Raw genomic sequence first — 26042 nt, 5'->3', positions numbered from 1 at the left:
CGTTCATTTTGTAATTATATTACGTAATGGTGTTACATGTAATTCGTTACTCCCCAACACTGTAGGCGACATAGGCGGGTGCCCAGGGTGCCACCTGCTAGAGCGGGGCACTGCTACAGGTAAATAGTATGCGAGGTTTGCGGGTCCCAATGCAAATTCCACAGTTCCACCCTCTCCCAATCCCACAGAGTTGGTGGGATTGGGAGAGGGTGAGCGAGGAGAGAAATACATGGTCCGCCGTTTAAACTTGAGTCACAGCATGCGAAGCAGAGCATGGAGAGTGGTACGGAGTCAACAGCTGCAGTTCAAAACAAAGTTTAAGATGGTCAACACAAAGTCCAAGCTACTGACATGTTACAAGGCAGAGAGCTGGATTTTGCTTGGTACAAAAAGTGTAACAGAGTTACAGAGTATGCTGGTAAAACTGGCACATCAGGCCAGGAGGGGTTGAATTAAATTATACTCCAAAAATTTGGATTTTACACAGCAATTAGTATTATTGAGAAAAACACTGTAGTTTCACCTTTACAGTAGTAAAAAAAAAAAACAAACACCTGACCATGTAAGTTGTCTGACAATATGTGAGTGTGATCACTGTTTGAACATATTTGGACATCTCTTCAGACTCTGTGCCTCCGCACATTCAATTATAAAGTAACACAATGGATGCATTAACATGACAATCTCAATTGAATTTAAGTGGGTTTATGTCAACAAAGAACTGTGTGGGAGTGTTTGGACAGCTAGTCATAAAAACATGTCTAGCTGTCCAAACACTTATGGTGTTATGTGCACTGCTGTGTGTGTGTAGGTGTAGCTGAGTTTGACATTTTTATGATCACTGTATATTCATCTGAAGAAACATCCATAACATAACATGACAAAACTGTTCTTACGGTTCAGCGGTTTATTCAGAAAAAAAAAGAGCCAAGACCAACCTGGAGAGAGAAGGAAGCAGAGAGCTGGTGAAATAACTTGTTTACTTGTATGGAGGTCACGATTAAAAGTGGTATCCTTGCATCCTACTTAAAAAAAAAGTAGAGAAGAAGAACAAATACTAAATGATCATAATGATCATGAACATTCTATTGAAGAGCTTATGCTGTGATGACTCTCACTGTCAAAAGAGGGAGACAAAAGTTTAGTTTATACTATAAAAATTAGGTAGCATCGTGGTCAGCACCTGAACAGACACGTTTCATTTTGTATTTTTTATATGCCCCTATAATCTTATTTTCATGCAAAACCTGAATATGAATTATTAGTCTGGGTATACTGTTCATAAATTCCTTTCACGTTTCAGTTTTTCCTTGTCAAAAAGTTCACGTTCAGCCGTTCAGCTGGTTTCTAATCTCAGAGTGATTAAAAGTCCTCTGGCCTGTAATGAGTCTTACCATCTATTGGTCTGTGCTTGCATCATCTGTTCAAAAGATTTAGTGTGGTGAACAGACACTTTGCTAGGAGGCACAGAGGCAAGTGAAATGGTGTAATACATGCATGTCACATATCAGACACTTAGAGCTGGAGCTGATGATCAACAAGGTGAACAGAAAAAGCTCTTTTTACACTCGTTCATCTGTGTTAAACTGGTAGTCATACATACGCACAAGTTCAAACTTGGGTCAGGTAGTTAAAAACACAAACAAACGGGTGTCAGACAGATGCTGCTGTTTCACCCTGGATATCTGTTGAAATGCATGAGGACTTAAACAGTCATGAAGATTCTTCTCATACTGAAACACTGCACAATCCTGCTGTATGTCTGGAAACGAGTATAATGAAATTATCGTTTTTTTTGTTTCTAAGGTCAATCAAAGTTGATTGCCTCGTGCGTACACAAACACATAAAAGTTCGAATCAGTCCATTGAGTATGCAGGACAGCTCTGCAGTGCATTAAGAAGAAAAGTAAAAGACTCTTCCAGCTGGAAATAACATTTTGTTTCTCCAATTTACTGTTATGTTTTTGCTAATGTCTCTGTCTTTTCTGGGTTTACTCTCTACCACCGCTGTTCTCGCTTGCTTTCTCTGTCGCTCTTTGAGCTGGGTTTAGATGGAGCTCTCTGTTCACATCTGTGTGACAGCTGACATCAGGTTTTACAGCTTTTTAAAATGTCTAACGCCCGATCTTTAAGGTCAGATCTGTACATCTGCAAAAGAGAAAGAAAAATGAATTCCATCCCTTCATCTTCTTCCACTTGTATTGATAACCCTTTCCTCCTCCTCCACCTCACCCAGAGTGATACTGAGGTGGACCCATGCTTCCTGACAGACATAATCCCTCCAGCGTGTTCTGGGTCTGCGTGTTCTCCTTCCAATTGGACATGTGACACCTCATCAGAGAGGCAACCATAGGGTATAACAAGCTGATACTTGAAACAACTAAACTGGCTCCTCTAAAAACTGAGGGGTGAAGACTGTACCCTGCCCCTGCTCCAGATGACCTAGGTCCTTAGGTTGTCTCTAAGGGAGACACCAGCCACTCTTTGTTCTGATTCTCAGCTGGCAGAAACATTCTCAGCTTATCTGATTTTGTTGTACTTTTGTAATATAATCTTTGGTTATTGACAGTACATGTCAAAAGATGTACTGTTTTTACAGACCATCACAATACACAGGACAACATGTCTGACCAAGTAACTGATGTTATGGACCTGCTGTGTCCGTCTTACACTGCTGTGGACACTGTGGTCATCCCACCCCAACCTTTTTGCTACTATGGCGACAAATCCACATAACACAAATGGCTTGCACTATAGAGATTTCCAAGACTTTCAAATTTCAACCTCATTATTTTATTTTTTTTTATTACAGGCCTGTAATCTTTATTTTAAGGCCATGCTTGAATACTCAATTTTGATTGGACACTCTGAGATCTATTATTTCTTAAGAAAAATTGGTGCTATGCAGGACGGATTGTTGCTATGGATGTTATTCTGATCATTTGGGTACAATAATTGATTTCTTGAGTCAGTAGCCAAATCAGAAGCAGGCCTGTAACCTTGACAGCACGATGCAGAGCCGCATAATGTTGAAGGCTTCATTATCCTTTAAAAAAAAAAAATAATAAAATCATATTTTGACTCCAGGGCTGCTCTTCTTCATAATGAACTACAGCTATGGTTTTGATTTGTAGTACTACAGCTTCTTTTATTACTCCCAAGTTTTTCTTCCTGTATCCTTTTTAGTCTTTGTGAGGGTTTACATTTAAGTGCTCTTACTTTTTTCTCACACTTCCTTCCCTACGTGGTACCAAAATTAACATTAGACCAAATCAGAAACTGTCCACATGTGGTTAACTAGCAGTGAAAATTGGACCTTTTTTGTAGTGTGCCAAAGCCTTTTAAACTGTAAATGGATGTCCAGTGGAGGAATGTTAGAAAAGTTGTTAGTTGACCGATGCACAAAGACAACCGCTTAATTTGAGCCAATTACAAATCAACTCGTCTGTGAGGAAACCTGCAGAGAACATGAAGAGAACATGTGTAACAGCAAAATGAAACAACAGAAAATGGAATACACATTTATTTGATATTATCTCTGTGTGCCTTTGGAAGTAGTTTGAGTTCAAAACACGCACACGCACACACACACATACACACACACATAATGTTCGATAACGCACGCATGAAGCCACCACATACACACACGCATAATCAAAGACACATAGAGTTTTCAAAGAGAAAAGAGTCAATACAATGTTATGCCTTTTCCCTAAACCCTGAGCTCCAATCTGATTAGAGGAAAGATCAAAGAGAAGGCAGTCAGGCTTCCTGCACAGGGCCTGGCTCTAATTTGCCTGAGGGTGCTCAGAGCAAAGGTAATAATCATATTTACTTCATTCACTCATGTTCTGCTTCTTTCTTTTTCTCCCTCCCATTCTTGGTTGACGTCTCTTTAACTATTTCTGTTTTTTTTTTGTACCACAGTTCATTTCTCTCTCCTCTTTGGCCTTTTATTGTGGGCAGTTTAAGGTACACCTGTGCACTAATCATGATGTCAGATCAGCATCTTGATGTGGCACACCTGTGAGGTGGGATGGATTATCTCAGCAAAGCAGAAGTGCTCACTATCACACATTTAGACAGATTTGTGAACAATGTTTGAGAGGAATGGTAATATTGTGTATCTGGAATGAAGTTTAGATCTTCAAGTCCATCTCATGAAACATGGGAGCAAAAACAAAAGTGTTGCGTTTATATTTTTGTTGAGTGTATGTATATATATATATATATATATATATCATGTCTTCAAGATGTGGGAACAGTTGAATAAAATAATTTATCCAGTTGTTGTGATATAGGCTAATGGAGAATGGCAGTGAAGCTGTCTGTTGTGTGTGTCAAATGACAAACAAAAACACATTATTATTATGATGATGATGATGATGATGATGATGATGATGATGATTATTACTATTATTATTATTATTATTATTATTATTATTAGTGCAGGTTATGTGACAAAACTGCATATTTTCAGTAAGTGTGTTGTGTAAAGAAATTAATCATCATCATCATCATCATCATCTTTTCTCCTACACTCTCTATAGGGAGAACAGAGGTCAGAGTCAAGGGAAAACTGCTGCTGTTTGAGCTGAACCAGATTGAAAGTCTTGACCCTGAGCCACTCAGTTAAAAGGGAGGAGAAGCACTTAACCAACTTATTTAAAAAATAAATAACTAAATAACAATGTCTCGTCATACACATCGCATCCAGCAACACAAATTAAGATTCTTTAACATGCCAGTGGCAAATTATGTACGTGATGTTGCCAATTTCATAAGAAAACATCTAACTTTTTAAGCACATACATCAATTCTTCAGGTTTTTACCATGATATACTGCAACTTCTACTACTGCTAGCACTTCTAATAATATTCTGCATGATAAAAAAAGAGAGTTTGTAATTTATAGATGACAAGCGAGAAAGTGAGAAGTGGTCATCCCAAACCTCCGTCAGTTATTTTTCTCAATAATGCAAGCCGGCTCAAAGTGATGCTGTAATATGTTACAGTGGCTGATGTAACCTCAGCTCACAAATGAGTTATAGAAAGCTGACACAGGCAGAAAATATATGGAAACAGAAAGAAAAAGTTTCATGGCCAATTTATTCTAGTGGTTTGGTCTGATACTATAACAGAGATAGATAGTTGTTATAATATCACCCAGAGACAACTTTCAGCAGCATGGACTATTGACAGAGTTTAATGTAAATCTGGGGCGTGTAACAACACACTCTGCTGCATCTGTGGCAAAACATGATATGTGTTTGAAAAGTGATGCAATATACGTCAAACAGTCATAATAACTGCTGTTGGAGGATACTTGGAGAAAGTCTGGTCAAAGGAAATAACCGACATACAATGATTTTAATGAGGAAAAGTCTGGACATAATAATCTGAATGTGTCAGAACATGAGCACTTGAAGTTTAAAATCAGACCCCACATCAAAATGTACAAGTCTTATGTGCAGTACGACAGCATTAGGGCCATTGTAAGAGAAAAATACTGACCTGGAAGTATATCAGTATTTTCAATTCTGAGATTAAAGTAGCAAATTTGTGTGAAAAAAATCTCACATATTTGTGTGAAAACAACTCACAATCAACTCTACACTCTGTTGTGGAGGGAACATAGAAGAACAGAGAGAGAACAAGACAAAGGAATTTGGGTAGGAAGAGAACAACAGCACGGAGATGCGAGTGGAACATTGAGGCCAGTTTCGTCACAGGGCTTGAGAGAATTCAGATTAAAGCCGGCTAGTTGCCGGCTGTAGATTAAATCTGTCATTGTCACATTGGCTTTGATTGTCTCAACTTTGAGACTGCGATAGGGAAGGGACTGTGTCCTGGTTACAAGAGGGTTTCATCATAATCCAACATGGGAGTTCATTTGTGATAACTGAACATATACTGTACCTCTGGATCTACAACCAGAGTGACACCGAAGTTCTGCTGCCATCTCTGAAACCAGAGGCCCCATCAAAAGTTTTCTAAAACAGTCCTTAGCGAATCAGACCCTGTTGTTAAAGGTAACTGTTTAGAGGTTTACCTGGATATCTAGCCAAGGAGCATCTTGTAAATGAATGAGAAAACATCACCTCACCCAGAGCACTAAAGAAGCATCTCCTTCAATCAGACACATTTTGGCCTGATGACAGATGGCCTCTTACAAGCCACTCCCTCAATTCAACTTTGGAGTCCTTGGCATGTTTTTGAGCCTTTAGTGATGTGACTGTTGGAACATATAACTTTAAATAAAATATGGTACTCCAGTCATTTAATACAGAAGAGGACTTCTCTATTTTTGACACTGTAAACATCTGTTATCTCTCTAATGCATTAAGCCGAGTAGGAATATTGCCTATTTTTCAAATTAATAGTACATTTTATTGTTTAAACATATTGATTATTATTGTGTTAGAAAACAGGCGTAGTTCATTTCACAGTAGAATTTATTGTAATACAAGTTTAAACTGATGTGTATTGGTTTTTCTTTGCTCTAAGAATCATGTCCGTTTAACTGAATTTACCTTGAAATCTAAAACCCATCTTCTTTTAGTTGTACTTCACTTGCCTAATATGTATAATTCTAACAGTGGGAGTTTGCATTGGCTCCGTATGCTTGTAGCGAGTCAAAGTAAAGTGATAGTGTTTTTACTTTTGTCAGTATCACTTTGTCTCTTAATGCTGCAACTGTTAAACATGCCCACAGGAATCCTCAGTGTCAGCTCAGGCTGGTGTGAAAGTCTGGTTAGTGTAATTATTAGCTCCAACCTCATTGAGCGGACACATTGAAGTCAATACTACCACAGAAACAAGTTTAGGATGTGTTTTTACTGAGGAGAAATTAAAGCAGCAGGAGTTTTAAATACAACAGGTGTCAAATATCTAGGATTTTTTTTGTTATATAGTATCTGTCTTTTTAAGACAAGTACTAGATTATGCAGGGTAAGCTGCAGTGAATCATAAACTCCATGAAGGCATTGAAAAGCATTGCTGTGGTAGACACTGCAGGGCAAGATGGATGTCAAAAAAAGTTCATAAAGAGTGAATTTAAAGATTTATTTAAAGGTAGGGTAGGAGATTTTGAAAACTCAGTGAGAGTCAGCCAGATTTTGAAAGTAAACACACGCCCCTTTCTCTCGGAGCTCACCCTGAAGCCACGCCTCCCAACCAGTCTGTGACTTCGGCCATCATGCACGTACCTCTCTGGTGCACAGAGCAGGAAGAGAGTGACAACCAGCCAACTGTAGGTGCAGGGTCGTCCCGGAGGATTGGCTGATGTTTTTAGTGTTTAGCTTCCACAGATGATTCATATTCTTCGTTTTAAAGCGAAACTGCCGAACTAATTGGTTGCTATCGTATTGTAAATAGAAACAAAAAGTGCATCAGAATGAAATCTCCTACCCTACCTTTAAGATATATCTATATTTAGGTACAGTATGAGACATGTTACATTTTGACTAATCAGACAAAAGATGTGGCAGTATTTATTTGCCAAGCATTAATTGCACTGTATTTTCTAATACCAATGAAATTATTGCATCAAAAAGCAGGTCTAAATTGGAATATTCAGCATTTAACTTAGTCAGATGGTTGGTTGGTTCGGATATTATACAAAGACATAGTTGTATAGCATGTGCATGAAGGCTATAACTTCCAGATGCCACCATCTCAGAGGTGTTTTTTTCATCTTTGGCTTTATTTTCAACCTTTAATTTATGCCATTACATGCTGCATGTTTTAAATCCTACAGCTCTGTTTCTCACTGATGGATCTCTGTGTGACATTGTCACCACTATATTAGGTGGGTACACCTTTGATCACACTCCCTCCCACTGTGCTACAGTACCTGCAGCAGCTGTCCATACATTCATATGCGTCTCTGTGTTCAGCTGTTTCTATTGTGACCATGTTTGACATTGATAAGACACCCTCCCACACAGCCAGCCCCATTAACTGATAAAAAAAAACACCGTCGCCTTGGTTGAAGTGTTTGTGTGGAAGGGAAGCTTCCTTACTTAGATTACAATTTTCATCATCTCCAACATAGAACATCATGTTTCTGCAAGAACAATATTTATTAGGAATGACAAGGACTGAGAGGGAAGACAGAGGACTGCTCTATATAACGAGTCATAGGCAGTATAAAGCTTTAAGTTCTCCAACCTTGCCTACAATATATTGTATTGACACTTTTAAATAAGGAGCAGACTCCAAATGTATTTATTTCTTTCAAATTATGTGACATTCTGGACCCTAAGCTTTGAGAAAGTCCATCACAACCTGCTCTCTGTCACCCTTGAGTGCAAAATAGCAAAGTGTAAAGTAGCAAATATTAAAATTTGATTTTAAAAGTAGTATATGTGTACATGCTTAGATTTTACAATGCATTGCTATGCTCTGCCTCCCCTCTCTCACAAATGTATATACCTCATTATCTACGCTGCACTTAGCTTTAAATTTGGCAAACAGTAAATTATATATTACGCCCCAGCCTCCTGAGTGGGTAACTAATAATATGTCTCATATAATATGAAATTCTAAAATTATGACAAATGACAAGAATATAAGCTACTTCCTAAATGATACAGTCCCTCATAATGGCTGCTCTGATACTTGAAATTATAAGGAGCTCTCAGTGGAAGGATGTGTGATTGCACTTGGCCCAGTGATGGAGCCGGTGTGCCAGTAGACCAGATCCAAGTGTTCTCCATTTGTGCCCATGACATTCATTTTTAGTCGTCTCAGCAAAAGCTGTGTTTAACGGTTGAAGGGGTGTCGGTGCTGGAGGAGACTTCTTAAAATATGGTCGGCAGCAGGGGTGCAGTGTTTAATTAAAGAATAAGTATTATCACTCATTATCAACAATGGGGAATATAAAAAATACAATTGAAACTAGAACACATAAACCTTTTAATCTCTTCTAATAAATTAACCATTCCATATCCAAGGTCTGCTAATTCGCTAAACCTATATTTACCCTTTGTATTAAAAAATGTATTTATTTATTTATTTATTTGTCTTACATAAATATAACATTAAAGTAAGCTCTCACCACCTAGTAATTTCCGAAGGTAAAGTGGAATATGGGCATCTACATCATTAAGGGTTAATCCATGTTATGCTGTCCCAGGCAGTGCAGTACTGAGAGGAACTCTCAGCAATTACAGCTGTGACGGGTGATTTGACGGGTTTAAGTTAAGGGGTGAAACACTTGGCAAGCCCCATACGATAATGGAAAGAACAGCTGTCATCCCAGAGGAAAGGTGTTACAGTCCTTGAAAACAAACACACATGTGCACACATTGGCGTCTTCAAAAATGTATGTCGGCAGCAGACGAGCAGCCTTTTCTCGTAAAATGCGTTTAATGTCGTGCATGTGTGTGTGTTTTAACCTAGCCCACAATCTTTACCTAAACCTTATGACTAGCATTAACCATTTGGTTCAAAGGATGACATCAAATAATGAGTAAAAAGGGAAGTTTAGTTTTTGCTAATCTGAGTTCAGTTTAATTAGTTCTCTGAAATACAGTTGATTAAAGTTAAAATTACACCATGCAGATAAGACTTTGAAGGCATCACATGTTTATGTGTGTGGTGCTGTCTTAATACCACAATCTACCACATGTATAAATTGTAAAGTAAAAATGTCACCACAGATCATCCATTTTTCAAAATCTGACAACCTTGTGAGACTATTAGTCCAGTGCATATTGTAATTTCATTTAAACATGTTTTAATTTCATGATACAACCCATGCATGTAAGGGTTAAGTACAGGACGACCTACAGTATCCATACCTAAGGTTTTAACATATTACACAGCTAGTGGCTTGCTTCAACAAAACTGGTGTCCATTTAAAATTATGAGTGTCAATGAATTAAAATGGAAGCTCCCCACACAGAGGAATACTAAATATGTAAAAGGTACCAGCAGGATGCTGACAATTTCAAATCCTTACCGAAGTCTACACAGCTCAGCAAAAGATGAAAAGTTGAGACTTGTGGACCTGACTCAAAGACAAAAAGCTTTACTACCTGTGTTGTCAGCAAAAAAAAAGAGCATACAGGTCAAAAGTGTAAATCCAAAGGTCAGAAAAAAATGACTACATGTATTGATGAAGAGGTGAGCTGGCTACAATCCTCTGGATCAAGTGATAATGCATATCTTGAGTCACTAAAGTTAAGCAGGTCAACTCATCTTATTCCATTCAGATTCCACTCATTTGGTGCTTGGAGCTGCAGTTCAGCTACCTGAGCAGAGCACCTTCACTCAATGGAGTGCAGCCATTAGGGATTTACGCTGATACATCAAAGTAGTCACCCTCTAATTCTGCTGTCTTTACTAGTGAACGCCGGGGATGAAGAGCAACAATCAGCAGGCGGCTCACATTGACTTACTGAGACTGCAGCTTATTGTTATGTGTCTCTGCATTGTGTCTCTGTGTAATTAAAATGTCAGTGTTTGACTTCAGTTGTAGGGCCCTTTTAAACCAACATTTCTAAAAGACTCAGAATTTGTGTCTTGATACGTTTTGATAAGGTTTGACTATTTTTTCTAAGCTTATTAAGGCATAGGCGGTGTTATTTTTTTAAATTTAATTTAATCAATTTATAGGCCAGCATATTCATTTTTACCACTTTTAATCAGCTTTAATGTATCATGGATGTCCATCGAATGCCTATAGCAAGTAGTAATATAGTAATCCATTATTGATCATCATCATACAGTATTTTTGACAAAATTCATGTCATCCTACTCAGTAGTTATTGTATCATCCTGAGTTTCAGAACCTTGTGGTGGCAATATAGGAAAAGGTTAGCAAGCCCCAACGCTATGAAGGATTTGTGACTTGGGTAGTGTAATTTTACCATTTTTCACAACAGCCCATCTGATATTTGCTTCCATCTACTTACTGGCTTACATTGCAAGGCAGCTACATTATTGTGGGGCTCAACACAAATCCATCCCGCCAAGCTTCAAACAAAATGTTCGCAGCAGAATCACTGGTGGACTTGACCAATCAGCTTCTTGTGAGGTAGTACAGGCAAAAATGTAAAAACATGTCCACTGTCATGCCAACTTGCTGCATCATTAATTGACTTATATTCACATTAGGCTTGTTTGCTTCATTCATAAATGTTTGTAAATGTTTTACTGTGACTGGCACCCAATCACTTGGAGAGTTTTCTTTTTGTGATTGACCTTTTTTAGGTTTATACACTGCTCCTATGCTCATATTTGTTTTATTCAGATGATCTAAAGACACCATTCATACATGTAAATATGGTGTTGAGTACTTTCATTCTTGTTTAAAGCCCTAACAAACAGTCTGAGGATTGTTCCCTTTGTCCTACTCCCAGATATTCCCTGAAAAATCTTTTTCTAAAATGTCAATTTGTGCCTTTCTGTGTGACACACCGTTGGTGCAGAGAGCAGGCGTCGATTTATCTCATTTAGTCTCTAATGCCGTGCTTTCTCATTCTCTAATGAGCACATGTCCCACTGTGGTTAGAGATTGTGCTAAAAAGGACAATGAGAATGATTTGATTTTCCTGACAGTGAAATTAAACAAAGGTGGTTATTGTGACCACTAATCAGAGAGACGGCAACACAAATTAAGACCTAAAATCTGAAAGATAACAGGACAGCAGTTCAAAGAACTCCAAAGATGCTTAGAAGGGAAAACAACAGACATTTAGAAGGTTCTTTGAAGGCACAGAAAAATAAAAGAAACATCTTACCATGCTGGTGGGCAGCAGAGGAACATGAGGAGCTGGAGTCGGTGCATGTGGGCCAATCACCATAGCAATGAGAACACAAGACACGCACACAGCCCACTGCTCCATGCTGCAATGGGAAAAGAGCCTTCGCTAAAAGCAGAAAAAAATGAAGAAAAACAGCTGTGGGATGAGGCACCAACAGCTTTTTGCTTTGAAAAGCTGAAGTTTGAGTCTTCCATCTTCATCACAACCACTCTAATGTCTCAGTGTGTTCCTGTGGAAAGCTTTTTGAGAATTTATTGCAAATTGAGGACATGTATTTAAAGCATTTTTCTCTACCAGTAAGGTCAACATCATACTAGTTTAAGCTGTTTTGGTTGCACCAGTCTGCACTACATGGGGGTCAGTCATCATGTTAGTGTGTGAGGGGGTGAAGATACTTCTTTACTCTGTGATAGAAGACAGTGACAGTCACACTTTTATCTGCCAAATACCTTACAAACATATGTGGATATGGTTTAGGTTTTCTGCATTAAGACTGGAGTATAAAATATCTACACTTTACATTGTCAGTCTGACATATTTGCACAGTGCTGAACCCCTTTGTAGACACAATCCCATGTTGATTGTGTACTCTTGTCTGACCTTTTTCTGAGTATTTGGTGTCTGCAGACATGTATTGTTTCCACAAGGTGAGAAAAAAAAATCACAAAAAAAATATATCCTCAGACTCTGTTCCTGTGTGTATATCTGTCTGCTTGTCTGCCTGGTTTGATGCCTCCAGTATCGTTGTCTCTTTCCAACATGTAGACCATATGATAGGTTTGAAAAGGTGAAGCCTTGAAATGTTAACAGTGTGTACACAAGAGGTGTTCCCAGCACATTTTCAGTTATCTAAGGTAACAGATTTGATTTTCTTTGATTTACACAAGGATCAGTATCTTTGATTGAGCTCTAAGTGGTGCTAAATTGACACTGAAAGAAGCAGCTTTTTCTGACCTTAGCTGAGGGTCTTGTATCTTTTATCAGGAAGGAATAGTCTGAAATACAGGTTCAGGACTCTGTTACCTGGTGTGAACCCACTTATCTTTACATCAATTCCACCTAGACAAAGAAGGTAGTGACTGACCACCTAGGAAAGGTGTAATCTTGTTTCAAAAGCCTTTGTAGGCCTTTGTGGTTGACATCGTAGGTCAAGCAGAGGTGTATTAGTTAATGCTGTGGAAGGATTTCAAATTTGTTAATGGTCTGTTTTTTGAATCAAACATCAAAAGAAGATGCCTTGGCCCTAAAACACAGTGTAAACAACTAACAACTAAACAACACAGTGTAACTCCAAGTCAGTCACTCTTCTGTGAAGTCAGCCTGTCCAGTTAGGATCAACACTGATTGTGAATCAGTTTCAGCTGCTGTTGTGCTAATGGAACAGACAACAGGTGGAAATGAGAGGCAGTTATCAAGACAGCCCTATAAAGGAGAGGTTCTGCAGGTGCTGACCACAGACCATTTCTCTGCTCTCATCCTTTCTGCCTGATGTTTGATCACTTTTGCATTTTGTCAGTGCTCTCAGCCCTAGAGGTAGCATGAGGCGGTGTCTACAACCACAGAAGCTGCTCAGGTAGTGCAGCTCATCCAGGATGGCACATCAATGAGAGCTGTGGCAAGAAGGTTTGCTGTGTCTGTCAGCACAGTGTCCAGAGCATGGAGGAGACACCAGGAGACAGGCCAGTACACCAGGAGACGTGGAGGGGGCCGTAGGAGGGCAACAACCCAGCAGCAGGACCGCTACCTCCTCCTTTGTGCAGGGAGGAGCAGGAGGAGCACTGCCAGAGCCCTGCAACATGACCTGCAGCAGGCCACTAATATGCATGTTTCTGCACAAACTGTCAAAAACAGACTCCATGAGGGTGGTATAAGGGCCCGACATCCACAAGACACAAGATTCATTAAAATCTAGGATGTCTTATTTTAGTGTTCCCTTTTTTAGCAGTGTATATTACTTTATTCAACATAATTAGATTAATTTAAACCTTAGGTCAGTTTAACGGCTTCTTTATCGATCTTTTGACCTCATGTCAAACGCTGAGAACTGAATTGTTTTGTTATGTTGCATTTAATGCTTTAATAATTGTTCTCATTTTTTCTGTCAAGTAATTAACCTACAGAAAACCTCAGGGAAGGTTGCATTATTCCATCACAGGAACACTGTAAGGCTGAGACAACAGTTGTTTTAGAAGGGGATTGATTAAGGAAAGTGAAAAAGTCAAACTGATGTCATATTTTTTTGTCCTTTGAGATTGCTATCAGGAAAACAACAACTCATTCACTTCAAAGATGCTGTAAAGTGAATTTCCAGCTTTTTTTCATGTGAAATAAGTTGCAAATGTCATGTCAACGAATTCACATTTTCAGCTAAACCCGCAGAAAATAATGAGTTCCCAGATAACAATGGCATTTTGGTCAGAGAGCATCTTTCTCATATAGAGATATGTAATGAGTTGGATTCATTAAGATAAAACTTATTTTTATGGATTTAGCTGAACTTCTTTCAAAGCATTGTGATATCATCCAGAGTAGCTTTATCCACCACCGTCCACATACTTCAGGTTGTAGAACAACGATGATGCACCTCACAGCACAGTTGACCTTTAGAGGCTGTGTTGGGCCTGTGACCCGTCATCTTGTGTTGATGATGCATGCCAGTACAAAAGACAAGCACAGGGATAAGTTCTACCAGTAAAAAGTTAGACTATGAACTATGTGCTTAGTTGCCGACAAGGGCAAAAAGAGCAAAACAAATGTCCCCGAGTTGTCTTACTTGTCACTCTATTTACTTTTTGAATTCCAGATTTGTTGTTGCCTAATCTGAAACACTCCTGTGTATGAATATGCTGGCAAGAACATTATCAACGTTCTGGAGAAAAATATAGAAAAAAAAGGATTAACAGTGCAACATCCAAACGCCTACAATTTAGAAATAAAAAAAAAAATTAAGTGAATCACAATTTAGACTGTGTAACATCTTACAAAGGTACTAAAACCTGCACCTACAGTATTACTATGTGACAGGCATTAGATCCCTTCAGTCCACTCACTGCAGCTCCACCACATTGTCCTTATTTTTGATTAGCTTTGGCATATGTAGAACTTTAAATCTGACTCCACAGAAAGCATACAGGCGATCTGTCTGGTCAAAATGTGTGGGTGATAGTTATTGAGACTCTAAAAACTGGAAACATAAACCTCAAGAATCTAAAGGGAAGTTCATCCTTTGTGGACTATTAATGTTTCATTTGTTATAAATCACACAAAATCAAGCTTTAATCAGGAAACTGACTAGCATAGCAACTGACTAGCATAGCAAACAATACTGCTTTCATAAGACCTAGACATATTTTGTCATATGATAAAAATTGAAGTATCAAGTTTCTTTCCAAAAGGGTACTACATGTGAGCAGGGAACACGAGGCACTCAGGCAAAGCCCCATGTGCACACACACACACACACACACACTACTCTCTGTGACCTGACCCGAGTAACATAAAACTGTAATTAGCATCTATAACAGCCATCAACCTAGAACATCTAAATTTGTAACTCTTTCCACTGTTTGCTGGTTATTGAACATAAATGTGTTTTCATCAAGGGAGCTGAAGCAAGGACTGGTTAATTATTGTTGAGCACCATTACACACAGGCATGCTGTTCTGTTCCACTCTAAAACTGGCCATTAGTCCCACTCATGTCCTGTCCATCACATCTTTTTTTGTCTTTGCCTTGACTGAAATACATGGAGAGAAATTAGGGGTCGGGGGGGGGGGGGACTACACCTGTAGTAACTCAACCTAACTCTCCTCATACAGGTAGTGTCTCTTGCCTTTGATCAGCATTCTAAGAACCTCCAAAAGTTATTTTAACCACATCCTAAGCAGGAATTAGGTCATAAAATAATTTCACTGTGACACTTAAAAACTGTGTTCTGTCATACATCTGGGAATTTCAGTGGAAGGAGTGCAGAGTAAAGAAGCTTTGTAAACTAAAACAGTGACATGGGAAATAGTCTTGGCATGTGTAAACAACAAGTGCATTTCTCACTGTCAGGGAATTAAAAAGAAAAACAAAAGAGCAGCACACTTACTTCAAACTTTGGCTTTAAAACTAAAACCTGCACTGTGACAAAGAATCTAAGTGATGCCAACAGACTGAACAAACAGATCAGGAAGGCTGGCTCTGTCATTGGCGTCAGACAGGAGACCTTTAAAGCAGTGGTGGAGAGCAGGACACTGAACAAACTGTTGTCCATCATGGATAACCCTGATCACCAGAAAGAACAACCCGGTCCTCTTTGTAATAAACTCACAGTGTAAACACAAAAAGAACTGAGACCTTTTTTCTCTTGGTCCACTTTTTGGTTGACGAGGACTGAGTTCGAATATGTTAAAAGGGACCAGTGAAAACACCCTGAGTTTAATACAAAGAGGACCTGGTTCTCTTTCTGCTGCCATGCTTTGGATATTTGTTTTCTCCATCGCTGAGTTTTCCCCAATGACCAATCTACGGCAAGCGAAGAAGGTGCTCACAATGCGCAGATTAGGCAAACCGCTCCGCTGACTTTTTAGCGAATCGGAGGTGGTCTCAGTACGGTTCATTTTTAAAGGGGTCTGGGTACGGTTGAAGTGTAAAAACAATATAGTTTATACATTAACAGTATAAAGCAAGCATCATTACTAAGCCTTAGGTCAGACCTGGGCAAAGTACGGCCCACGGGCCACACCCGGCCCGCTTGTGTCTTCAATGCGGCCCACGGACCATGCACACAATATTAAACAAAGGCAGCAAAAGTCAGCTGTTGAGCACGGCATCACCGGTAACGTCTTTCCAACCCTCCTTGTCTCTTCCACGCTGCTGTACTGCGTAATCCCATCTACTCTCTGGACACGGTCGCGCTGTGTACACTTTAAAAATGCTGCGCAACTATGCTGAAATGTACGGTAAAGCACACAGAAACTTTCATCGTCATCTGCTCTTAAAAAGCACAGATCTTGCCCGACTTTCAGAACTCTGGGATTTGCAACTTTAACTTTTACTTTAACTCTAATGGTTTTCTTCTGCAAAAATATCTTTACATCATCTGTGCTGCTCTGCACTGTGTGTGTTTCAACATACAACCAGCACACACTCACAGAGGACACATGAGTAACCAGTAAATGACAGCAAAAGATTCTTACAATGATGAAAATGTAACAGGAGCATATTTATAAAGGTAGATACTGAGCCAGTGGTCTCCAATTTATATCATTATTTATGAAAAATGTGGCCCCTTGCTTTTCTTATGGAAGTCTATGTGGCTGCTCTGCTCTTTTGAAATGCCTGGATTGTTTATGCCATCAGGATTAATCCTCTGGGAATAAAGAAAGGTCGACCAAACAGCAGACATGGCTAAAAAAAAAGTCTCTGCTCTATAAATTGAATCAGGGCCATTTTAAATTTAATCTGTATAATTCAAGGTGAACTGCATACCTTTTCTATATTCCCCTGAATATAGAAATGACAGTCCTCTCACAGTGGTTAAAGGATTTTCTCCATACATTCGGTATTATGAGGTATAAGTGTTTCAGTTGAGCACAGCATTAAAAGTTCTTCCTGCTCTTTCTTTGTAGGCTGGATGTGACAAGCTTATGCCTTTCAGTATTTCAATTTTTTTTGACAGGACTCTAACTTTTTGGAGGATGGAGAAGTGAAATGAAGACATTTGTGGTACGTTAAACTAAATCCATGTCTGACACTGTGCCCAAAGCTCCTTTAGCATATAGCAATTTAGGCATTTGCCTCTGAAAAGCCTGCCAAAATAATGTAGCTGCAGTTATCGTGCGATCCCCCAAGAGCTGTGCATTCAGCTGGCTGTCAGGTTATACATACTGATACAGCATATACAGTTCTGAATCGCAGTCATTCCGTTTCTATGATAAATCTGATAAAGCTGTGTGTGTGTGTGTGTGGCTCTTGACTTGTACTGGCATAATTTGTGCTTTTGATACATGCAGCAAGGAGCGGATGTGATTGGCTCTTTCACATATAGCACATGCAATTAGCTGTGCCATCTGCACTAAAAACACAGTGGTCCTTACATAATGAAAAAATATCCACTTAATGCAAGCATAAATTGAAATTACTCACTTGCACAGGACCAGTGAATACACTGACCAGTTATAGTAAATGGCCACTGATATGTAATGTTTTGTGGTGTTGGTGGGATTCATTAGGGTTTACCTACAGAAATATCAAGTTGCTGAATGGATGGCGTGTAGATAGTGCAAGTAAGAATAGATGTTTCAGCAATACAAGGGAGTTTGACTATTGTAAGATGCCAATAAGTGAGTTTTCACTTATTTTTTTACAAAAAATGGCTGATCCTTGTGTGTTTGCAAAATGTGACCATTTTTCAAACCAAACAACAACAAAAATATATCCTATAACTTCCACCATATGATAAATATGTTCTATTTCCTAAAGAAGATGGTTAGGTTTGAGTGAATGTTCTGGAAAGCAATAGAAAGTGGAAAGACCTTAATTTAAAAATAAATGGTTAAAGTTTGTTATATATATATACTAAGCAAATAGATTAATTTCATGCTTATTGCCTGCACCAGTCCAGGCAGTGCTGTTCGCTTACATATGGTCTGAAGATTTACTAATTAAAACAAGCAAAACATGCCAAGCTACAAGTTCATAAAATACAAATAAAGTAAAAATACAAATACAAAATACAAATAAAAACTCATGCAAAGAAAATGAAGTAAGTCACATTGTAAAGTCCAAGTACTACCTAATGTTTATTACTACTTCCTACCTCTGGTGTGAGGTATAATCTTGCCACTGAGAGCAGTTTAGCACAGAGAAATAGTGTTTCCTATAGACTATGCAGCCACAAAGAGGGGAATTAAAAATAAAAAAAGTTACATAAAGAATAAATGTTGACTTTGGACTCTATCAATTATTTCAAGTAGTATTGTCCTGTGATGAAAAATGTACAGTTTAGTATCACCCTAACAAATATGGTCTGGCTGGGTTATAGCCCTGCATTATAGGAAACAAGGGAGCTTTTTTTCATCCAAAGCCAACAGTGAATTGGGAAGCAGAAGATAACAGAGGAGAGCTGAGGGTTCACTGAATATTGCCTCGAAAGCTTGAAACATGAATCACTTTAAAAAGGCCCAGTGAGACACAAAGAAAAAGCTGCAACACCAGTGTGGACACACACACCCACACACACACTTATAAAGTATTGTTGGGCGATGTGGTGGTTTGGAAGAAAAGAAATGACTTTTAGAAAAGTTTTTTTTCTTCCCTCTCTTGCTGCTTGTGTGTTCATTTTTCAGTACTTTGTCCTTTTGTCTTTCCCTCACACTGTTCTCCTGACAACATTACATGAAAGAGGCTTTCACACCTGCAGCACTTAGGCTGTTGGAAACCATAGCACATTTGACTCATGGACAGGTTCATTTAGACAGGTGTGAACACAGTCATTGATCAAAAAACTGCAGTGAGACTCTTGAAAGAGGGAAGTGTGAGAGCACTGATAGAAACATCATCATTTGATCTCTACCTGCAGCCGTTAGCTTCAATCTTCTGCCCAGTTTGTAATGTGTGAGGGTGTTCCTTGCCCCAAAATGAATTGCACAATAGTCCAACACACCTATGTGATTTCTTGCTCTCTGATCAATAAGCAGAATGAACATTCTGATGCAGTTTGTAGTGATGCATCTGATTTGCTTGTGTTTATTCCTCTGCTGTTGCCACTGAGACAGGCATAGCCCTAAGCTTGTTACATACTCAACGAGAACAGAGAAATTTGTTTGTGTCCCCGAGGTGGCAAGAACCAGAATAAAGCTTGTTTGGGCCTGGACTTTTCATACTTAAGAGAAACGTGTGTGCAGAACTCCTCATACGGGCCTCCCACTGCAGCGCGCAAACACATATGCACAGGTTTTTAAAGACGTTTATCTGCTGAAAAACAGCACAAACAGTCATCTAGGTGAACATGTTTGAAGTAGTGCTCTACTTCAAACATGTTCACCTAGATGACTGAGGAGGAAGATCTGTTGCTACTATTCAGGTTTTGCTTTGTCAGCCCAAATATCTGTTTACCTGAATGAGGGATGATAACGAGCTGATAACGTTCGGGGAGGTGAGCGTGTATGTGCTCGCAGCATGATAATAGATCGAACAATAGGTCTGGCAGACAGTATTGTTTGACTTGTGTGGATTTTGCGCACCTGAAGAAGCTTTTCTGCTTCTCCACATTGACCACACCCGCTCTGACCTGACTAAGAAAAAAGTTCTGCCCTGATGATGTGTCAATAACAAGCTGCGAATGCCAAGTATCTATCAAATATGTAAAGGCCCAACCGCACACCTAAGAGATTTGAATGTCTTAGAAATAAAAAAAAAATAAATAAATAAAAAAACTAAATAAGTACCTGTTATCATAGTCTTGTTAGGGTCTGTTGTTGTCTGTCCGTTATTTCAGGTCAGTCTTATTTACTGTCACTGTATAGTGACAAAGTAGGAGAGGTGAAAAGCAAGTTTTAAAAGTTGCTGTTCCATACTAAAATGTGTCCTTCTGCGACACTTTTGCACTTCAGTAATTTCCATGTACGATGTTTACCGAAAACAAATCAGTCTGAACGGGTTTGAGGTGACTTTGACAACATACCCCCTTTCAAAAGTCACTTGCCATTATATCCAAATCACACAGAAATAAACAAAAGAGGCTTTTCTCGCATTCTGTTCGTGTCTCCCATGCTTTACGAAGGGCATCTGTCAGCTGCTTCTCTGTTGTGAAGGTCCACAGACCCACCTTTGCCTTGACTGCACTGACAGTGCTGATCATGTGTGCCTCAGAGTTTAGCTTATTCAGTTTGGCTGTCAGGTCTATAGAAGAAATCCCAGGTCTAGGAGCAGTTGTTTGTGCCCTGTGTGATACGTGACTGCACAAAAGAGCTGATGCAAAATGCTGGAACAGGGGTCACGGGGTCCGACACTGCAGCCAAAACCATAGTTCATAACTTTCCTGGCAAGTGTTTCCGTGTATTACAAACAACAATATCAAACATGGCTACTATGTTCTCAGTGAGCATGATGATTTGTTATGTCTGTCAGGTATGAGCGTTCTATATGCTGTGTGCACTCATTAAAAAGTGACCAGGCCAATACACCCACACTGGTACACACTTTCACACACACACACCTGGAAGCTGCCCAGTACAACCCCGGCCTGACCCGCTGGCCGCTTCAGCGCTCCGTTGGAGAAGTTTGGGGTAAAGAGCTTTGCTGAAGGGCACGACAGAGGTGTGGATGATGCAGGCACTGCATTTTCACTTTCCAGAGCCAGAATGTTCTCCAGGGAGTAGATTAAAATTGGTGACCTTTCAGAGACGCAGGCCAACTACTGTTTTGGTCAAAACTTTGGTCAAAACCTGTAAAACTGCAGAAAAGCTTTAAGTTTTGTCTCATGTGTTTATCTTATCCCTTATAATCTTAAAAAAAACATTTAGAATGTTAAACACAAATGAACTATAATGATAAACTGTGGCTTGGTTTTTGTGGCATAAATACGTGAAAATTGTTGGAGTGATTTGTGGGCCGCCAACAGGTACGGTGGGAATGATTGAGTGGTGAACAGCATTACGGTAACAAAAAGAATTTATCCCAGTGTGGGCCCCGTAACATGTTATTGCCTAGGGCACCACAATGGCAAGCCTTGGATAAGAGCTAGTTAGCTCGCTAGGAGTTTAGTGGCTAAAATGAAATGAACACATCACATGTGAACAGACTGTGCTGTCTTGCCATGTTACTGACTTAATATTACTTTAGGATTATTTCAGATTCGATTATTAATTTTAGTGTGCATTTGATAGGCCTTTAATTAAAAGTGTGCTACTGCTTTATGAATAACACTAATTATTTTTTTAAGTGACTGATAAATATTATTATGATAGTTGTTGATTATGTTGGACTATTGTACCAGTGGATCAATTATCCCTGTTTTATTACTTTAACAAGTAAAATGTATAAATAATTAAACAATTAAAAAACAGATTATAAGTGCAACATCAGTGCAACTATAAAAATAGGAATATGTGATTATGGTCTGCTTTGCTTGGAGCTTTGTCTTTGCAGAAGCAAGTCTAAAATATGTTGGAGCTGCAGGCATTGAAGTAGAGGGCTCCTCAGAACTTCCTGACCAGCAGGAGCCTTGTATTCCTCAGGACCTCCTCCTTGTACCAGCAAGCAGCAGGGATGTCTTCATCTGCAGACTTACATGGTCAGCTGTGTTTTGTTTGTTTGTTTTTTTGTGGTAAATCAGTAGATCCAGCTGACTGGCCATAGGTTCTCTCCAATTCATTCTGGACATAGTAGGTAAAAAGATAACTTTGCTAGTTAAAGCTGCCAGGAAGGGGACATTTTGAGGATAATGCACAATGATTGTGATGTTACATAGGCCTAGTTTTAGCATCGATGGAGGGGAGCCACCAATAATTCGATCCCCACCCAAAGATTCTCATTGGGTGCAGGAAGGGTTCAATTCCACTGGAATCTTGCACACTTGTGATTTTAAACATATGTGTGATGTTGAGAAGTGATATACTATACGTATGTGTTTTTTAGCTATTTTAATCAGTGCACAAAATTGACAATGGTTTCTTGTCTATTCCAGTCTTTCAAAATTTAAAGTAAACATTCACTCAATACAAAGACTCAATATCTGTTTTATTTATTCATGGTTAGAGGATTGTTGTTTTCCTGGTATTATCATTTTTTTTAGTTTTGTATGTTGAGTTTAACTTTGCTTATAAAGTGTAATAGATTGTAGCATATTTGTGGGTCATCTAAAGGGTTAGGAATCTCTCCATTGTAGTTTGACAAACTAGGGGCCCCCACAAAGCTGGAAACGGCCCTGCACTGACTAGATAATTCTTACATTAAAAGAAGTCTTCAGCAGAGTATCCTGTCTACATTGTAGGACCTCTCCTTTGGTTATTTTCATAAGTTCTTTATGTGAAGCATTTGTTTTGTGTGTTCTGTTTCTGTTTGTTGAACCAATGGGTCAATGATCCAACAAGTTGGTGTAAGGCTCATTGGCTCATTTCTTCCTCTGTATTTCATTCTCCACTTCAGGCTGTTTTCTTTGTCATCCTTTGCTATACTTTGCCGCACTAATATGATCTTTGCTGCTCTTCCTGGCCACTTTCCGCAGCATTGCTGTCTAAGAGAATCAAAGCATGTCACTAAAGCTCCAGGGCGTAGTGACAAGAGCAGTCTACATGTAGTGGCTTCCCCTAATGCTCTCTGGTGGATTATCACTGAGGAAAATAGGGTTTCAGCCATGTTATAAACCTCTGACACACACTCTGATCCAATAATAATTCGGTGATCGTTACCACAAAGCAGGCGGAGAGGAAGATGGGTTCATTAGCCACAAATCTTTGTTAGATGTCCTGTTAGAAAGTCCTATAGAGAGAAAGAGGAAACACAACCAAAACAGATTAGCTAATAAATCTGTGAACTAATCAGGGCTCAAAGAAGCAGCATTTTCACACAGAGATGCTTTTATGGAGCCGAACAGGTGTCTGCTCCTGTTTTTAGCAGGGACACAAACACTTGAGTGCTATTTTGTGCTGTGGTGGAGGTAATGCTGTGCAGCCAAGCCGATACTAGCGGAGGCTAGTTTACATTCGAAATAAGTCGAGCATAGAAAAAAAAACTGTTTTGGGGGAGAGGCTAAGGCCAAAATGACCGTAATGCCCTGCATAACACTTCCTGTTTAATTCAATAATTTTATGGTGTATGACCTTCTAGGGACAAATGTGGCATGTGAAGAAGGCACAGGCACCATAGCTACAACAGTGTGAATTGAATGTGAGATGAGGAACAGTTTCCCCTAGCCCTTAGTACAATGTGTTACTAATTATGACAGCTATAGGCTTCATGAGAGCATGTGGTCAAAAGTGAGCCCTTGAAGCTGTGAAATGTCTGGATCTGTGCTGCTGTGGGCCAGTTGAGAAGAGGAGAATGAAGCATATCTGGGTTGACCTACTGGTCAAACATACAGCGACATTTTCTGCACTGTAGTCAGACAGTTGTGGCATTCTATCATTATTGTAATTTACATGTCATAAGAGAAAGGTAATATATTATGGAATTTAATGCATGTGGCTTTGAACAACGGTCTTTATGATATTTAAATTCAACGTATTAGACATTATAACCACACCAGCCAAAGTCAGCCAGCAACCTTCATTAGAAGCGAGTGAAAGATCCACATCTCAAGGCCAAACTGACCAATGTTGTGCTCCATATATCAGAGACTTGGACTAATCACCAGGCCAGAGAGAATTCAGAAACTCAGCCTTGAACATAGACTAGTAAACACTAAAGTTATTAAACCTGATTGAAAATGACCAACATGGTCTATAATGATCTAATGAGCATTTTTATAGATTTTACAGCTGAACCTTTGCATCGCCATAAAAACAGGCAGATGGCAGACTGCACCATTTGCATAATTTTAACAGTTTATTGCAAATATTGAATTCAATGCAGCAGTAGGAGGACCAACTAATGAATATTGAAGAGTAATTGTTAGACAGAATATAAGGTAAATGTCACCCTTTCTACTGTTTTTCATTCATTTTTATCTCACCTCATCTCAACTATTCTGGTTTTTGGGCTCAGGACCTTTATGTTGATGGACATCAATACACTGCAGTGGTCCTTGCCCACGAGATGCCGACAAGTTAACAAATGCTTTCTGAAACGTTAAAAAAAAAACGGCTACTAAAGCTGCCTAATGGACTGTTTCAATCGGTGTGATAAATTAAACATAAACAGTTGTTGTAATGAGGTCATAAATTATGCTAACTGATGTAATAATTAGCTTTTTTTTCATTGCTTAACACATTCTGGGAATAAGTATTCATAAGTCCCTATAATAAGAAAGCCCTTTGAATAACTTTTATTAGTAAGTACGTTTTATCACATAATGGCTCTGTGCATGATACAATGAGGGGATGGGAGCAGGTTTTTTATTTGTGTGTTGCCATGTAAATTTTTCAGTTGTATTGGGGATAAAAAAAAAAGTTTTCAATTTTGAAAAGGTTAATAGAGGTGAATAAAAAGCTTATGGGATATTACAGATTGATGTTGAATTATACAGTATTTTGTGCAAGTTTTTATCATATCTTATTTCATCCTATCATAATTTGTTATTTATTCATAAAGAAATCATACATTCATAAAAGTCTAACCCTTGATAGAAGCAGTGCTTTTAACAAGAGCTCACAACATTGATAGTTGTATTTCTGTTGTATCTCTGGTTTGTAGTTTGCTGCTTGAATACAAACACTGGCCATACTTGTGAGTTCAGAGCTGGTGAAGGTTATAACTGCTGATTTATGGATCTGCTCAATGTGAAGCCTGCTCAACAAAATCCCAAACTCTGTGATATTGACTGTGTTTATTTGATGTGTGTGATGGGTGAAAATGTGATGCCAGTTCTATACGAATTAAAGTAGGACTGTAATAAGTTAAAGTTGAAACTTTATATTTTACTTCTTGCTCTTTCTTTTGTCTATTTACCATCCATTTTGTGTTAACCCACCTATTCTGACCACCCTCACCTTCATTCTTTATCTTTTCCCATCTGTCTCTCCACCCTGTACCTTCAACCTGCTCTCCAACAATTTGCACTGCCTCATCCCTGTAGCTAAGTTACATGCAGACAATATATTCCCTGTTATCATGGAGGATTTATAAGACTAGCTGGAGAAAAAAAAAAAAAAAAAAAAGCATAGGGTGTACCCTCATATTGTTGGTTTATTTTTGAAAGTGTGGATGACCAGCATCATATAAAGTATTTTTTTATTGTTATGATACTTGTGAAAAGAAAAAAAATGGGAAAATTTGAGTATGAACCTAATTGTGTTTCAATGTTGTTAAAATCCTGCACAATATTGTGATATTTACATATAAAGCACATTACAGAAAAAACACACTTTTCCCCTCAACTAGAGGACAACATTTAATTTTGTTGAATTTTCTGTCTATTTATAATATCAGAATCCTTGTTTTGTCTTTCTCTTTTTTTTCTTGAATTATTTGAAAGAAAGGTAAAACTACAAATAAGTTACAAAAAACACCATCAAATAAAATAAAATGCACAACAATAGTGGCTAAAATAAAATAAACACTACTGAACATGCAGCCAAAAATACATGTGTACAACACATAACGCATTTAAAAAAGACAATC

The 26042-nt window shown here is 38.7% G+C and overlaps 1 long non-coding RNA gene across 1 annotated transcript; it reads left to right on the top strand.

The window, feature by feature from the left end:
• LOC114442149 (uncharacterized) lies at positions 1 to 25163 on the top strand. Its single transcript, XR_003671322.1, has 5 exons — positions 1 to 61; positions 9774 to 9779; positions 10797 to 10805; positions 11955 to 11959; positions 25154 to 25163. It is a non-coding gene; the product is annotated as an uncharacterized LOC114442149 (long non-coding RNA).
• Positions 25164 to 26042: the final 879 nt, after the last annotated feature.

The sequence above is a fragment of the Parambassis ranga genome, chromosome 10 (assembly GCF_900634625.1).
Source record: "Parambassis ranga chromosome 10, fParRan2.1, whole genome shotgun sequence".
Lineage (NCBI taxonomy): Eukaryota > Metazoa > Chordata > Actinopteri > Ambassidae > Parambassis > Parambassis ranga.
The sequence above is the reverse complement of the archived record's forward strand: the minus strand, read 5'-3'. Positions and strand labels throughout refer to the sequence as shown.